This window comes from Ursus maritimus, unplaced genomic scaffold (assembly GCF_017311325.1).
Source record: "Ursus maritimus isolate PB19 unplaced genomic scaffold, ASM1731132v1 scaffold_34, whole genome shotgun sequence".
Classification (NCBI taxonomy): Eukaryota; Metazoa; Chordata; class Mammalia; order Carnivora; family Ursidae; genus Ursus; species Ursus maritimus.
In genome coordinates this window covers 22,494,213-22,512,305 of record NW_024426008.1, presented here as the reverse complement: position 1 = coordinate 22,512,305, position 18,093 = coordinate 22,494,213, and the positions used below count along the sequence as shown (strand labels likewise).

General features: G+C 43.4%; 1 protein-coding gene across 1 annotated transcript in view; it reads left to right on the top strand.

Annotated features, from left to right (window-relative positions):
- GLIS3 (GLIS family zinc finger 3) overlaps positions 1–18,093 on the top strand; it is a 429,193-nt gene that overhangs the window by 110,576 nt on the left and 300,524 nt on the right. The window lies entirely within an intron of this gene.

Sequence of the window (18,093 nt, the reverse complement as noted above, 5' to 3'; positions counted from 1 at the left end):
GGCACGTTAGCACTGCGCGATCAGTCCTGGTTCCTGACCTGAATGATGTTGTCTGCCGGGGCTATTTGGCAAGATCTGGACAGACTTTAGTTTTGGGTGTCACAACTGGGGGGAGTGCTACTGGCATCTAGTGGGTAGAGGCCAGGGATGCTGCTTAACACCCCGCAATGTCCAGGATACCTCCTCCTAACACACACACGCACGTGTGAATTATCTGGCATAAAATGTCAGTAAGGAGAGGCTGAGAAACTGTGCATTAAGGTTATGAAACAGTTTAGAAGAGTCAACATACTGTATTAGTTTTTTCACCTTGGAACATGTATATGTCTATATTTATTCATGTCTTCAAGGGAAAAAAGTAGTTTTCTTCATATTACATGCTATTTCTAGGTATTTTTACCCTAAAAAATTTCCGTTTATATATTAAAACTAATAATTGAGAATATATAAGAAATCTGTTTCTTTTGTCCTATTTACATTGTGATTTGTCACCTGATTGAATCTTCTTTTCATATATAGTGATTTTTAGCATATTCTGTTGCATTTTATAGGTAGATGGAACTCCTGAAGTTTAATTTGGTAGAAGGTGGGGAGAATAAACTCAGTGTTTACTCAGAAAATGTTTGAGCTAGAAGGGACTTGAGAGGTTCCTTAATCCCTTGCCTTCCTGTGAGTGATGATAGATCCGAGACCTAGAAAAGTTAATTTACCTGCCTCATGTCACATAGTGTAGGAGCCTAGACAGGAAAGAAGAACACATGAAAATAGCCTTTGGATGAGAGTATTGAAAATTCTCATAGTTTACATAAAAAGTGAGACTGCCACACTGGGTTTTAAAGCCTTTGGGGATGTCACAAAGCATTGGCAATGAGTTTAGGAAGCTTGCCTCCCAGCCTCTTCCCCCTGCCTCTCTGCAGTGTCCTGGCAACCCCTCGGTGTGTTCTTCCAGGGGCAAGAGCTCTGCCTCACAAAGTGTTTCCGAGTTACTTCTGCTTGCTAGAAAGTTTTTCCTTTGGGTGAGCCGCGCTCTGCCTTCTCGAGGTCAGCACACTCTTTCTGGTTGAACGTGTTGGAGGAAGCAGAGTTTTCACAGCTGCTGAGGTGGCAACCAACAGACGTTTGAAGGGCAGTGGGAAAAAACTGTTACTGGTTGGTTGACTAGTTGAGATACGGGGTTGGGAGGGTTTGAAGTTCTGGTTTCCAGGTAGACAAGACCCGTGTGAACTGGGTGTCCCATACATACTCGTCAGATAGAGTTTTATAGAATTTTATATGATGTTTTTTAGGTCTTTTTTTTTTTTTTTTTTTTGAGAGGCCTTTAAGTAAGAGTTTGGCCCAAGGAGGACTGAGGGCCAACCCCAAATGCCCCCAGTCCTGTCACCTTCCAGAGGTTTTCCTTTTCTTGGGGACTTCAGCTGGGGCTCTCTCTGGCTGGGGAGGCTATGAGCAGGTCTAACTAGGAACAGATGATTCTCGTGTTTCATTACCAGGCAGGGTTGTGTGCCATGGGGACTCCATCCAAACTCATTGACATAATTAAGAGCCCTTTCATTATTTCGGACTCCTGTAGGCAGAATTTTTCCTCAGAACAAAGACAAAGACAGTAAGGCCACAATGCAAAGGAACTCCCTCAGTGCATGATTGCTAATTGGACAATTGTTCTGCAATTAGTATTATGCCAGAACATAATCATTGCCTTATAGCCTCGCTCGTTGATTGTAAACTTTCTTGGAGATGGGAATCTTTTTAAAAATTATGCTGTCAAGTTTGATATGTTGATATTAGATTTTTTTCCCTGTTCTTTAACTAGATGCTTGCTGTCCCAGAGCAGCAGGCATATCGGTTCCACGGCACATTTACGTGGGGCAGATAAAGAAGCAGGCGCTCGTCCCGCTAAAACCTGTGGTTCAGCCGTGGTTCTGCTAAAACCCAAGGTTTAAGAGATTTAAGCAAACTCAAACTGAACCTCTTTTTTAAACTATTGAAGGTAAACAATCTCATTTCTCTTCACTCCTGAAAATTCATAGATTTTGTCTGATCTGGGAGAGTGGTGTCTTTTGTATCCTCTAGGCTTAGAGACAAAGGGAAGGAGAAATCGGTCTGGGGACGTTTTCAGACTCAATTTATGGACAGAAATGGGACTTCTCTTTAGGCACATTTGTAAGGTAGGGGGTCTCTGTGTCCCTCTTCACTCCTGATCCCCTCTTCTGTGCTTACTCCTTTTCTCCTCCGACTGTTCATCTCTTCATGAACACTCCTGTCCCAAATTCAATGCTCATTGTGTAGGAGGAGCCCCACCATCTGCCATCTTCATTCTATTTTGAAGGCGAAAGACATTTTTAACTGCCTCAGAGGTATTTGCACCATTAAGCATCATTTATAACTGACAGTCCCATGAAAGTAGTAGGATACAGTAGAAAAGGAGGTTAGTTGGGCGCCTAACTACTGGGATTTTTGTCCTGATTCTGCTGTTAACTAGCTGTGTGTCCTGGGGAAAGTCACTGTACCTCTCTGGACTTGAATTTTACCACCTGTATAATAAGGAGGTTGGAAATGTGATTTCTGTTATTCCTTCTTGGCATGTACATCTATGAATTCAAAGCGTGGGGGGAGCAAGGATGCATCTTTTCTCATGAAGGAAGTCCTTGAAATGATTTCATTATTTATTCTGGTTTAAAGTTAGTCTTTTAGATTATGAGAGATGAAAGGTTTTCTTTGTGATCTGCATGTAGGAAAGAAAATTAATACTTGCTGAGCATCTGGGTTTTGTCCAGCTAGGGGCTAGATAATTTATTACATGATCTCACCAAGCTAGGCTTGACAAGGAGGTTTAGTCTAGGTGGTTTGGTCAGGTTCACACAGTTGCATAGCCACAGACCAAACTTGGCTTCCTGGCCTTGTGACTTGACTCTGGCCTATCCCCTCATCTCCATATCACTGACTGCACCCACCCATACCTCCACATCTCTCTCCTCCTTTTTATTGCAGAGTGAAAGCTGAGAGCGGCCACATGCCTGGGGGCAGGTGATAGCTGATTAGACTCTGCTTTTATGTCAGGGCAGTTTTGAAAGATAAAATCTTGTGTTACTGAGGCAGAATTTTAAATATTTTATTTATTTATTTGACATAGAGAGCCAGAACAAGAGAGAGAGAGCGCGTGTGTGTGCATGAGTAGGGGGGAGGGGCAGAGGGAGAGGGAGAAGCAGACTCTCTGCTGAGCGATGCGGGGCTCGATGCCAGACCCTGGGATCATGACGTGAGCCGAAGGCAGATGCTTAACCGACTGAGCCACCCAGGCGCCCTGCTGAGGCAGCGTTTTTAGAAAAGACCCCCTTTAAAGTTATTTGTATTGTTCTAAGGATAGGTTGATTTCTAGCAGAAAGGGTCCCTGTAGCATGTTGGACTGTGTGGGAGGTTGCCCCTTCAGGGCACCTCATATTTATTTCTTGTTGCCCCTGACACATTGTGTAATTGTCTTTGTGCTTGTCTCTCTCTGTGTGTGTATGTCTGCCTATTCTTATAACCCTGTATATTTCGATGAATTGTGTGCACTCAACACTGTTAAATGAAGAGAAGATTAGTAATCCCCTTCTGTAGTAAGATGTATACAGATGGGTATTTTCATTTCGTGTTCCTAAAGATCACCATCGTGATCACCAGCATGTCCTCCTCAATGTCCCAGCAGCTTTGTGGTCTTACCTTATTTTACCAGACATCAGTGTGTGCTGTAATTCTCTTGATCTATGTTTTAGCTGCTCTTACCATACCGTTTAACCACTGGATGAATGAGTGAACAAACGAAGTTCATGTTATCCACCAAAAATTCCTGAAAGTGAGAAGGGTCATATAATAGACATTTAACCACTACTGTGGAAGTTAGAAGAGTGTTCCCTGTTTATGCGTGCACACATGACACAGTTTATGGGTCCTACACAAAACCAGTTAAGGTATCATTCCTGACTATTGCTTACATGTGGAAACCAGGATGTTAGATGCTGTGGGTGCATGAGCGTTCAAGTGTTGGGAGAAGACTCAGTGTCCGATTGTCCTGTCTCCTCCCCATTTAGTAGTATTTGTCCAGTTGTGTGGAGGGTGATGGCTAAGAATGGATGAGCTTAGACATCCTTACGTAATTTTGGAGTGGGACTAACTGGGTTTGACTCCTCACTTTTCTCAAGTTACTGTGTTTTTTGAACCTCAGATTGCATTCTCTGAGAAATGGGATGGTAATAATCAGGATTGTGTTGTGAAGTGAGTAGGTCCATCCGAGCATAGAGCCAGACATCCTCCCCGGTACAAAGTAAGCCTTCCATTAATGTTAGCTCTCATGTCTTTTTCATGTACAGATGTATTATTATTATTGTTAATAGTAGTAATAGTAGCAGGTGCAAGCAAGAGTGTAAGTTCTTGGTGAGGAAATATCACCGTGTCGATATCTAGGTAACCTAGCAGGTGCGAGCAAGAGTGTAAGTTCTTGGTGAGGAAATATCACCGTGTCAATATCTAGGTAACCTCTGCACCTCTATCCTCGTACTTCTGAGGGGCTAAGGAGAGAGGCAAGGAGAGAGAAGTGTGCTAACACTCCTGTTTCCATAAAGGGCCTCACAGAAAAGGTGATAAGGCCAACAGTTTGCCGCATCCATAGGGTAGAACTGTGTGTGCCGTGGGGTGTCGTCTGGGGGGGGGGAGTGAGAGAGGAGAACAGGTTAGGAATGGCAGAAAGAGAGCAGAAAAGGGGCATCCCCTCTGCCACTGCATGTCTAGGCCTGCCAGCAACCGCCCTATTTTAAATAATAAGATGCTATTCTCCTTGGAGCCCTTCCCCGCGCACGTGCAGAATAGAGGCCCCGCACTCAGATGCTCTAAGTGTGTGCCATGGGCATTACCTGTCCACTGAGTGAGCGCCTGCCCTGTGCAGGACATTGATGTGCTGGGAGTGAGGGGTGGGGCATTACAGGTCAGGCACATTCTCTATCCTCGTAGACCTGCCAGTACATAAGGTGGAAGGGGCCAGTAACACAAAAGATGCAAACATAACTGACCTGAGGTTTTACAGGGGGGATAAAGCACCCTAACCTGGGGATAGGAGGCAAGAATCTGGAAGGTTTGTTTCAAAGAGGGGGTGGCATTGGAGCTGATCTTTAATGATGGGGAGTGTGGGGCGTGGGGTAGGAGCAGGGGGGCAGGGATTCTGGGCTGCCTGGACTGGAGCGTGTGTGAAGGACCTGGGGCCTCCTTGAGTGCCGCAAGCAAAATGATAGAGTCAGATCTCATCCAGGATCTGTGATAAGTAGTAAGAGTTTTCCTGGACCTCTTTTCACTATAATAAGAAAGAGGGGGGAGGAATTGAGAGCTAAAGCACTCACTGTTCAGGTTAAATGTTAACTCCTTTGTGTAAACGACTAACTTACTTTTTTCTTTTGCAAAAGGTAAAAAGAGAGAGAGAAAACACAATGCAGCAGTAACTACTTAACTTAAAAAGAAAAATTCCCGTTTGCTTTTGTGGTTGCTTATTTTCGAGGTAATACATATGTAGCAATTACAAAGATGTATGCAAACTTGAACAGCAGACTGCAGACTCACCTTCGTGAGTTCCCTGTGTGGCTTTTGCAGAGTTCTCAGAGACTTAGCTATTTTCGAACACATTCCTAGTTTAGCCATTAGAAAATTATGGGTTTTATTTGTATAAACTCAGCGGCTAAAATAGCACTTCCAGAAAGGTGGGTGAGCTCATCGCCGCCGTCTGAACCAGGCAAGTTAATGACCTGCCCAGTATTGTTTGTGCGGCCAGTGCTGGCTGACTTCACCAGCATTTCCACTTGAAGGGAGACATTGTTCCCTTGGCTGCATTTGTCAGATGCTTTTCTCTTCGGCACACCAGCCTTTGCTAAACGTCCTAGCTGTCCCTGAATGTGCCTGCCAGGACATTGTGAAGCCAAAGAGCCAGGTAGCCCTGGAAATCTAGGCAAATTACTCTGCACAGCCGTCTGAGGCCCCCAGCCAAGAAAAAGGTGGAAACACCTTTCTCCCCACACCTTGACACAAGCAGACACTATGGTACAGAAGCTCCCCAGGTGGAGTGCTTCTTACTCCCAGCCCTTCTAAGTGTCAGTGGCCACACAGCCCGGGAACACGCATAACTTAAGCGTGAGGTGATTTCCTGAGGATTTGGATCATTTTCGGGAGGAACAATGGTAACGTACCGAATGGAGGTTGGAGGTACGTGGAGGAAGGGGATCAGGGATTATGGAACTCGTATGTGCTGTAAGAAATTACAAGACAGCATGATGTTGAACTTCAGGAACTTAGGGGACTACCTGCGTCGTGTTCAGTTTGGTGAAGGAATGAATGGCCGGAAGAGAGGAATTTCAGTGGACTTACGAATGTGAACATCGGGTGCTAGGGCAGGTGGCTAGAAAGCTTACGAGACAGAGAGTAGAGCACCTTTGGTGTAGGAGATGCCTCGGACTCTGAGGATGCTATTCCGCAGACAATCAGCATGTAGAAAGGAAAACAATGTCGTTCTTAAAAGTCAAACTGGCTGCTCTTCAGAGCAGCTGCCAAATAAAATCCTGGCGCGTTGGCTCTGGCCTCTTTTTAAATGAGCAGTTTCTGCATTATCCTCCCCTTCCACTGTGTTTATCTAGAGGACTGTTTAATTTTTATTACGAGGCTAATCCCTGGATTAAAGACATAAGACATTCCATCTGTAAGTAGGAGCGTAGGTGTTTGGGATGAATTTCTGTACTGGAGCAAAATCTAATTCACTGTTGAGGGGATTGTAACCACAGATGCTAATTTAGAAATCTGTTTGCCAGATTCAGGTGACTTTGATAAGACTTTTATTCTTTCCAATCTTATGCATTTGTGCACACATTCTTGGGAAGATTGCTGCGGGGTAGTGTTGCATGTCAGGAGGAGGGAAGTTTAGTTATTAACCCCACATAGAGGGTAAAGGGGGGCAACAGGCAGGCTGTGGAATGAGGAAAAGGCCGGGTTGAAACATTTCCAAGAGGTATTTTTGTTGTTTATACTTGTTAATTATTAATATTAATTATTGATGAAAAGCGGTTTTGAGTTACATGCCACACATTGTTTAGAAATAAATTATCACATTTCTTATCTGGAACTATCGTAGATATTAAACTATTTCGAATAATCAATATATATTAATTTAGCAAGATTTTCCCTCTTCCTTCAGTGTTACAGACAAGAAGCCATGAATTTCTGGCTCAACAAGAATTTGTTTTGTGAAAGGGTACTTTTCCCTCAGCTTTGGGTGGATTTTAACACTAAATGAGTATGTTAAGAACTTTATTTGACCAAATCAGGTCAATAATTAAAAAGTGTCTTTGGAACAAAGTACACATTTCACGTAAAACACATAGGTAATGCACAAGGCTTTGTAAGTTAACATTGACAAGTTAGTTGTGAATATTGTGCTTTGTCTCAAATATCGGTGCCTTTTTAGAGATGTATTCTATGATCATCTTAGTTTCTTGGAAATGAACTTCTAAGGAGTTTCTGTGTTTTGCAGTTTATCATATAGCTTCAAATAAAGTACATTCTGTTTAGATTTCAGTGGGTGGGTATGTACGTACAGGTTTGATGATAACTGTGGGAGTCAGAGCTGGTTGATGTTCATATTGTGTGTGTGAGGTGTGGGGGCAGGGGAGGAGAGGAGAGGAGAGGGCCGAGGGGGTGGGTGGTTGAGATGGAAGGTCCCTCTGACAGACTGGGAACTCATGTGACATGGAGACATTGCTCTCAGAGGTCGAACAAGTCAATGTTTATGCTCCGTAGGCATTGTGGGCTTTTTGAGTGTTAGTACATTCATTTTCACCTGAGTCTTAAGGACTGTCCGTTGGGTTTCCCGTGGGCTTTACTCCTTCTGATCAGTAGGCTCTACTGTGTATCACAGCAGTCGTGTGCGAAGGTACCAGTCTTTGACAACCCAAGGAGTTGTTTGCTTTTGAATATAGGACACACAGTCACACGGTGTCTGGGGTTTGTTTGGTGTTTGCCTGGGTGTCGTCTGGGGGTGACCCAGATGGGTATATATTCCCAGTAGGGAGATGTTGTAGTAGTGGCTCAAAGACCTGACCAAAATTAGTAGGCTGATCCTGGATCAGTTCCTTCTCTTTCTCGCCTGGAAAGTCTTGCCCACGGACCTCATCCAGAGCTCAGTGTTTGATCTCTGTGAGCAATTGATTCACCACTTTTGAGAGCCCCAAGCTATGATCTCAGATTCTCTGCGGGATCTGGGAAGGTCTCCTTTACCTGTGTGAAGTTTATGGCCAGTTAAACCTTGCTTTCGATGGGCTCACTTCATTTGGGGAAGAAAAATTCTGCATTTGTGAAAAATGAAGGATGCTTGCCTTTTTCAAGGAAGCAGACTGCTCTTGGTTTCTCCAGAGAGGATTACTGGTGAAGACAGTTATGAAGAGAACAAGTAACTCTTCTGAATGCACAACATGTTCTTGCTTAAATATTTCCCAGAACAATTCTAAAGAAATATAATACAGGTAAGTTTTGTTATGTTCTCATTGTGAGTTATGTTTACGAGAAACAAAAATAGGATTAGAATCATAGAGGAGGAAAAGCTTTTTTGTACCAGTGGTTTATGTTTTATATCACATGAATTCTAACCATTTATAAAATTATCTGGTTTCTTGCCCCTACTCATGGCTGATTTTTTTTCCTCTCTTTTTCCATCTAGAGACCTTTGAATTATTTTTATTCATAAGTGAAAAATGTATTACAGCTTTATTTCCTTTTATTAATAGTTCCTTCTTGCCCTTAACCACATCTCTGACTTTTTGGCGTGTAAAGTCCAATGAGCTCATGCTTAATCATGTATAAACAACCATCTAATTATATGGTTTTGAATTTTCATTTGACCGACTAAACAAAAATGACACAGAAAAGAGAAACCTGACAGCCTCCTTGTCTTTGGATACCTGGCCTTTCTCTCCCTCACTCTCTCTTCACGCATTTAGTAAAATGCATGTTAAAACGTATCAAAAAATCACTTCGCATTTGCCAAGACTCTGAGGCAAAATTGTTCTTTTCAAGGCTACGTGTCAAAAAACAAATCAGTCGAGCTGAATTATATGTCTTCCTTACAAATTTCTTTAGGACTCTATTCTTTCCTCCTCTGGACGGAGGTGTTACTTCAATTCCTTGTGCTGCTGGTGTCGGGTGACAGAGCAGCCGGTATTCGCGGAGCAGGATTTCTCAATCTTCATCCCTCCGCCGGCTCACCTGAGGTACAATAACAACCATGCCAGCCGCCATATGTTCCCACCCTCCCCCAAACCGTTCTGACACATTTTTGAAAGAAGGTAGTGGGAAAATCTTTCCAAACAAAGGTGCTCACTGTGTTTAAACAGTGAAGGAAAAAGTTGTCCATTCCCTTGGTCCTAGAATTCTGAACAAGGAGCAAAATCTCTTTTGAACCTTGAGATGGTTTCACCACAGATAAGCTTGGTATGCTTGACAGGAGAAGACCAAAGAAAAGATATACCTCCCTTTTATTACTGTTTTTTTCTGGATATTTCACAAGATGAGTACCTAAGAGAGTAGGTTTGGCTTAACTAGTGTTTAACAGCTATGAGAGAGAAGAAAGGGAAGGGGATACCCATGAAATTCAACAAAAGTGATTTATTTTCTCACTAATTCTTCAGCCTTAAAACATAATTTGATTTCTCAAAGTCCATGACTCCGAAACATGCATATCTCTAAGCACTAAGTGATTTTATATACTAGATGGGGTAGGTGTATTTGGATGCAAATTATATGGACTATATTTTGAGAATTTAGAGTTTAGAGTGATCTTGCTAAGATTAGTGTCTAAACAGTCATCCTCACTATAAATATTTTATTTTTATTTATTTATTTTATGAGAGAGAGCAAGAGAGCACATGCACGCGTGCTCAATTGGGGGGGTGCAAAGGGAGAGGGAGAGAGAATCTCAAGCAGGTTCCACGCTGAGTACAAAGCCTGATACAGGGCTCGATCTGACCCTGAGCTCATGACTTGAGCCTCAACCAAGAGTCAGACGCTTCACCAACTGAGCCACCTAGGCTCCCCCTCCCTGAAAATATTTTAGAGATACCTTCGTAGTTTACTTCACTAGTGCATGTACACGTAATATTTTTTTAAAATTATTTCCTTTAAATCAAAACAAATGAGACTCCAGGGGCGCCTGGGTGGCACAGCGGTTAGAGCGTCTGCCTTCGGCTCAGGGCGTGATCCTGGAGTTCCGGGATCGAGCCCCACATCAGGCTCCTCTGCTATGAGCCTGCTTCTTCCTCTCCCACTCCCCCTGCTTGTGTTCCCTCTCTCACTGGCTGTCTCTGTCTCTGTCAAATAAATAAATAAAAAATCTTTAAAAAAAAAAAAATGAGACTCCAGGACCCTGTCTTGCTGATGAGCAGGAAATCTAATCTCAGTCATTTTTGCCTGGGGTGCCTAATGCCTTGCCAGGGTGAGACAAGATCCCAGGATCTTTGTACAGAACAGAACATTTCAAGAGCTCTCCTGACTCATGGTCCACGGGTTCTTGCTGAGGTGCTCACTGGCCAAGTCCAGAAGTTACTGCTGTATGCATCGCTTGGGCACAGGGAGCCCAGACCTAGAGTCTGGCCTTTGTACCTATGTCATACAGCCATGATCCCCCCCCCCCAGCACACACACTGCTTTCCTTGACTTCGGGCACTCTCCCCTTCTCCTGGCTTTCTCCTCAGGGGCCATGCTCTGGATAATCTCAGTAGATTTAGGGTTCTACACAGGACTGGGAAAGAGGATGCAGTCAAACAGTATCTACTTTTAGCTCTCTTATAATAACCCCTCTGGGACAAAGGAGCACAAATCACAAATCCTAGCTCAACAAATTTTCTTGCCATATACCTGGGCTGCTAATGGGCTTTGGAGCATTGAGTCCAGAATCTACAGCCTAGAGGCAAAAAGTATCTGGCTGATGAGGCACCTGAGCAGCCCGGGGGGACTTCTGGGTGTAGGAAGCTGGGTACTGTCTGGTTCTTAGAAGATGGGTGACTGAATTTTTAATGTAAGAAGGTGTAATCTCCATAATCATCTGCCTTTTCTCTGGGTCTGATGCTTCTGGGCATCCCATCTGGACTTGCAAGCCTATGTAGCATATGTAACAGAAAATATTTATGGTAAAGTATGTGTCTCTTTGGTCAGTTCTGAGGAATTACTGTTTGAGGGAAAACAAAGGTTAGTCTAGTAGCTTTTAGTGATGACTGTATAAGCCTTGGCTTTGAGAACTAAGAAGTTATCTCTAATATGAAGGAGTGAATGGGATTTGCCTCTGAACTGGCTCTTAGATGCTGAAAAAAAAAATAAGTTCCACTGGTTTATATTGAGTAGTTTAGACTACACTCCCTTCATATTGTGTGTGTGTGTGTGTGTGTGTGTGTGTGTGTGTGTGTGTGTGTGTTTGTAGGGAGTGTGGAGAGAGGAAGACAAAGTAATAATATTCCCAACCATTCAGTAATTCAGAGACAAGCACCTATCAGCAATGTCGTCATCATGGGTCCATATAGTGTGGGGTCTCACCAGTGGGCAGCTTTGCCATTTCTCATCCCATCTTTGCTTTTTGTTGACTTGGGGGGAGAAACAGCTCAGGGAAGACACGAGCTTGATTTTTGGAGAAGGGTTTGGAGCTTAGTACAGGCCCTGGAATTGGAATTTGGAATTCTGACAGGCCCTTCAACAACCTTCTTTTTTGTTTCCTTTATAAGGTCATTTGGGGTTACTCTGCATTTGCGTCTGCCTCACCTGTCCCAGGGCCTCGGCCCTGCACCCTGAGATCATAGCAACATTTTCCTAGCTTCGTTTCCTGCCTTTAGTCTTTGCTCTGTCTCCATATGTGCTGGAAGTAGTTGGACTCTCCCCCTCCTGGTCCCTCACCACACCCATGCCTAAACACCTACTATAGCTTTTTTGGTGGGGGTAAGGGGGCTTGCCTTAGAGATCTATATAATCTGGTAATCATTGGATAAGAATGGGAATACCTACAGCTCACAGAGAACTTCCTGTATGCTGGGCACTATTCTAAGTGTTTTACACACATTGACTTGTTAGTTCTCCAGACGGCCTTAGGAAGGTAGGTTCAAGTACCATCTCCATTTTCCAGATTAGGGCACAGAGGCACAGAGAGTTTAAGGAACTTGCCCAAGGTCACACAGGGGTGAGTGAAGCCATTTTGGCCCTAGCATTTCCATTTTTGCTACTTGCCCATGCTGTCTCCACGCCACTTACCCTGCTTCACTCTGGCCACCCCACTCTTTGGGCTGCTCTCTCTCCTCCAGCATCAAGAGGCTGAGATCAAGTCTTATTAGTCCACGTGCTCCCTCCAGGTTACACAGATCTTGTTCTTGTTTGGACGCTTTATGTGCTCAGCATCATGGCAACTGAGTTTAAGATTGGGTCCCTCATTGTTCCATGTGTTGGTTAAAACTCTCTCCAGCTGGTCAGAAGCTCTTTGAGGGCGAACCCAACGGCCTAAGGCTCCATTCCTCCAGCACAGCACCAAGCCCACAGGTAGTGCTCAGTAAATGCGACCTGATCAAGGGGCACAGAGGCAGTTTCCTCCCATTAAAGTGTGCGTCCTCCCTCCTTGGCTCCCAGCCTTCCTTATTGTTTATGGAAGTCCTGTCTTTATAGAGTCAGTGTAAGAATTTCATCTTGAACTCCTTCATTTTCACAGGTCACTCCCCTGGTTTAAACCTGTTAAATTAGACCGTAAGCAAGCATCGTCTCGCTCATCTGCGTGCCTGCACTCCCCGGAGTGTACTCTCTCACTGGGAGCCGGGACGCCGTAAATAGATACCTGGTCGGTGAGCAGTCCGCCCCTGAATGGTGCCTGTGCTGTTGCTTCCACCTTTCCGAGTCATGATTTGCTTATTTAACAAATATATCCTATTCTCTTCCCATGGGACTGTTCGAAAATTTGTCCAGGGAAAAGCAGAAAATGTGCTTACATTTCCTCTTTGGTTTTCTAGGCTAATTGTTGGTGAACTTTATTTAACACTCTTGCTAAACTAAGAGTCTCTATGGAGCAAAGCAGCTTTCAGTTAACTTGGCAAATCATTACAAGGGAGAACAGAAGGGTCAGCATAAGCACTCTGTACTAATTAGTTGATAATTGATGTACAATAGCTGACTGATGGGACTTTAGCATATAAACTTGAGGAATGTTGTTTAATATATCTTTACATCTTTATGAGGTGGTTCGGAGCCGTGTATTAATAGCATCTTATCAGGAGTGCCCAGTGGTGGGGAGATAGATTGAGGCTTCATGTCCAGGAATCCAGGGCACTGAGTGGTACAGAAAGGAATATGATATTTTTTAATCTCTTGGGGTATAAATATGATTCCATTAAATGCAGGGATCAAATGAAATGAGTAATGCTAGTGATTCCATACTTGGGGGCCAACATTCCTGAATGCTGACTAAGGTTAGCAGAGTGTTGGTGTGAAAGTTATATTCTTTGTGGGGTAAACTTGGTAGATGCCAGCTGCACTCCGAAGGGAAGAGTGGTAGGAGAAATGCACGACTTGTGGGAATCTCCATTAATCTGGATTCAGCTTTGGCCTATTCATTGGCTGGGAAGAACCAACTGACTTTAGAATGGGGCCATGAAAGTAGTCTTTATGGGATCCCCCCTCCTTTTTAAAATTTGATCTCCTGAATCCTTATCTACCAATTCTGAAACCTCCAGCCTTACTCTAACTCGCTCCCATAACCGTCACCTTCTTCATTCTGTCATTTACCAGCATGTGGCCGGCTTCTGGTTTGTGAGCTCCTTCCTCCAGCTTTTGTCCCTGGGTCCTCCAGATTACTCTTGGGCAAGTGTGGCTTCTGGCAGGCCACACCACTAGCCACAGCCCAGGGTCCAGGTGCGTGTCGTCGGGCCGGTCGCAACAGCGTCATCAGGCTTTGTTGGTTTGAGGTGGAGCCTATGAATTTGCAGTTTTGAAAAGCTTCCCTGGTAACATTGGTACGCAACTAGGTACGGAGCTGTTGGTAAATACAAACCGTCCGGTTGGTACACCGGATTCTCCGGGGTGACTTAGAGCAGCCCTTTAAGTCCATCTTCTTTCTCCTGCTCAGACAGAGCCTCCTCCTGCAGGCAGCCCTGACTTCTCTTCCTTCCGCCCCATCACACGCCATCCCTTCTGTTTCCATGACTACGCTCAAGCGTCTCCTTCTCGTTCATGTGCTTGTTCTTCCTTCATGTTCTAGCTTATTGTTTTCCAAAGAGTGTTTCTTAGAATATTAGCCTTGGGTGAGCTCATAAGGAAAGAAAAAAAAAATCTGTTGTGTATTATTTGCTCCTCTGGGCGTTACATGCATTTGCACTTTTAAAGGCTTTGAAAGAAAGGCTCTGTAATATAAGGACATGTTTACCTTCGTTGTGTTAGGGTTTCCAAAAGCTGTTTGACTATGAATCTCTTCATGACCTTGCCTTATGTTTCCATTGAATACCCTTGGACTTCCTGAAGAACTTTGGGAAGTGCTTTTGTGGTTAAAATTATTCTTCTTCGCTGAATTGTCTGGTACATGGATTTTTCTCCCTTCTCTGAATGCCTGTTTCTACGATTCAGCTCTGTGCTTAATCCCATACAGTCCCATCTCATTATCTGATTGTCTCTAGGTGAGCATGCCTTGTCTCTACACACTGTAAGCTCCGTGGAGGCAGGAGACTATATCCAGTATTCCTTTTTTTTTTTTTTTTAAAGATTTTGTTTATTTATTTGACAGAGAGAGAGACAGCCAGAGAGAGAGGGAGCACAGGCAGGGGGAGTAGGAGAGGAAGAAGCAGGCTCCCAGCGGATGAGCCTGATGTGGGGCTCGATCCCAGGACTCTCAGATCACGCCCTGAGCCAAAGGCAGACGCTTAACGACTGAGCCACCCAGGTGCCCCTATATCCAGTATTCCTCACCTCCCATAGGTTTTGTGCAGTTTTGAACATTTGTAGCATTTGCTAAGTTGAAATGCTTTACCCCTGAATAGAAAAGCCAGTCATGTCATTCTGATTCTCACCATTTGGTGTTCTTAGCCATTTACCCATGCCTTGATGTATTTCAGAGTAACACTCTACACACTCACATAGAGTCATTAAGTTGTCACTACTGTGTTTCAGCAGTGAAATGTTACCCATTTGACAAAACACTACATAGCAAGCTGAGTGTGTTTAGTATGCAAGAATTTCTTATTTCTAGTTTTAGGGAGGCATATGAATGAAAGCTGGAGCGAATCTAAGAATAAGGTGGAATGGCAATGAGGAAGGAGGGAGGCCTGAAGCCTGGGGCCCATCCAGAGAAGGACAAGTCTACTGTGTGTTGAGGAGAAGGTCTTGGAAAGGGAGGTGTCAGCCTGTAGTCCCTGATAACTCCAGAGAAAAGAGATGCTATAAACAATATCAGAAAGTACCAGAGATAAGTTCTTTAAAATAAAATATAATTAATGCTTACTATGTATTTATTAAGTGCCAAGCCACTAAACATATGACCTATGTTAGATCTTTTAACCCTCAAAACATCTCAGTGAGGTGTGCACTAGTATTAATCCCATTTTAGAGATCAGGACAGTGAGGGACAGAGAGGTTGAGTAATTTGTCTAAGGTCACACAATCAATCCATGGTGGAGCTGGGGTGCTCTCCCATGCTCATAAGTGTTGTGGTTATTTGCATTTGTTTTTTTTCCCCCCCGTTTTTCTACTTTTCCATCTGCATTCAGTGCCCTGATGTGCAGTGACTTACTGACTACCTCAGCATGAGTCTCAAAACCTTTCCTTGAAATGCATGATCCTGGATTGGAAAACAATTGCTCTCCAGGCTGTTCTTGGGATAATTGGTGACATTTGAATATTTGAATAGAAATGGTATATTACATGCCATTATGTCCTTGCTAAATGTTTTGAATTTGACGATTATGCTATGGTTTTATGTATTTAGGAGTGAGGGACAAAAATCTGTGACTTATCCTTAAATGGTTCAACAAATTAATAGTAATAACAGTAAGCTTATATAGAAAGCTGGACGGATAAAGAGGTACATACAGTTTATTAATAGACCAAACAGTTTATTGTACTATTCTTGCAACTTTTCTATAGTTTTGAAAGGCTTTAAAGTGAAAAGCTGGGAAGGAAACCCTGATTCTTAGAGGTGATAGACATGTTATACTGGTAGTATATGATGTATTGGTAGTATATGGTGTGTATGTTATGTTGGTAGTATATGGTGTGTATATTATGTTAGTAGTATATGGTGTGTATGTTATGTTGGTAGTATATGGTGTGTATGTGTATGTTACGTTGGTAGTGTGTGGTGGTGTATGTTACATTGGAAGTGTGTGGTGGTGTATGTTACGTTGGAAGTGTGTGGTGGTGTATGTTACGCTGGAAGTGTGTGGTCGTGTATGTTACGCTGGTAGTGTGTGGTGGTGTATGTTACGCTGGAAGTGTGTGGTGGTGGATGTTACGCTGGAAGTGTGTGGTGGTGTATGTGACGTTGGTAGTGTGTGGTGGTGTATGTTACATTGGAAGTGTGTGGTGGTGTATGTTATGCCGGTAGTGTGTGGTGGTGTATGTTATGCCGCTAGTGTGTGGTGGTGTATGTTATGTTGGAAGTGTGTGGTGGTGTATGTTATGTTGGAAGTGTGTGGTGGTGTATGTTATGTTGGAAGTGTGTGGTGGTGTATGTTATGTTGGTAGTGTGTGGTGGTAAGGGGTATATTAATATATACTTACCTTTCTAATCCTTTTTAACAACCCTATGAGTTAGGTACTACTACTACTGTCCCCATTTTAGGGAACAGGACATTGAGGCACAGGGACTTTAAAGACCTTGCCCAATGTCACACAGCCAGTGAGTTGGGGAGGCAGGACTCAAATCCTAATGTGTATTATTATTTCTGTCTCTGTAACACCCTGCATTTGTGTTAGGTTGAACCATATAGAAATTGCTTTTATTCGATCATGTTTGACCTGCAAAGAAAGTTATCTCCTATGATCCAGCCTAGAAGCAGGACCACCTCTTCTCTGTAATGAATAGTTGGTTTGGTGTCCATCTTTGTAGCCTGAATGAGGGCTCCATGGGGGCAGAGACTCTGTCTATCAGTCTCCAGGGACTCCCTGGCTTGTGGTTGGCCTTTGATAAGTGTCAGTTGAATGAGCAGTAACAACCAAAGAAACTTTGATTAGTTCTCCCTAACCCCCTCCCGTATATATGCCATTTCTGTCCCCCCTCCATATTTGTGTCATTTTTAGAGAAACCAGTGGGTAAACAAAAATCCTTCTGAGGGATGTAGCCTCAGCAGGGGTAATTGTGACACAATTAACTGTTTGACATCAAGCGAACCCTTTTAGCTAATGAAGACGTTAATTAAAAACATGCCCCTGCTAGGATGACCTCTCAGCTCAGAAACTCAGAAATGCGATACATGTGCACTCCCCACCAGCACGCAGTGATCTTGGCTAGAATGTATGTAGTACTCAGAAGGCCATCTACTTGGATCCTTATTTGAGCAGTAAACACAGTTTTAAAAAACATCGTGCAGGCTCTAAAAATAAGCGGTATTTCAAAACGAAAACCAGCACACAAGGAGTTGGCACATCTGGTAGACAGAAAAGCTGTATGGTTTGTTTTCAGGGAATGACAAGCCAAGGAACATTCAAACTTGGCCAGCTGAAAACTTTTCTTCTATCTGTGGTGACACCTGGTTTTAAAAAAGTTGGCTCGAGCCTTAAAGCTGAGAGAATATTGGAAGTGGGTAGGGAATTAAATAGCATCATTTACTATCTTGTTTTGTGCAAAGAATTGCAAGGAACTGTTTTCTTCTTCAAGAAAGAGAGTGGAACAAAAAAGCAGTGAGGGCATGAACAGTAATAGTAAGAGTCATGACAATAACGTCTAACATCCATTGAATACCTAATATGTACTGGAAGGTGTTCAGAGTCCTTTGTGTGTGTAAGCAATCCGAGATGCAGGACAATCTTAAGAGGCAGTGTTATTTTTATTCCCGTTTTACAGGTGAGAAGGCATACGGATAAGGTAAT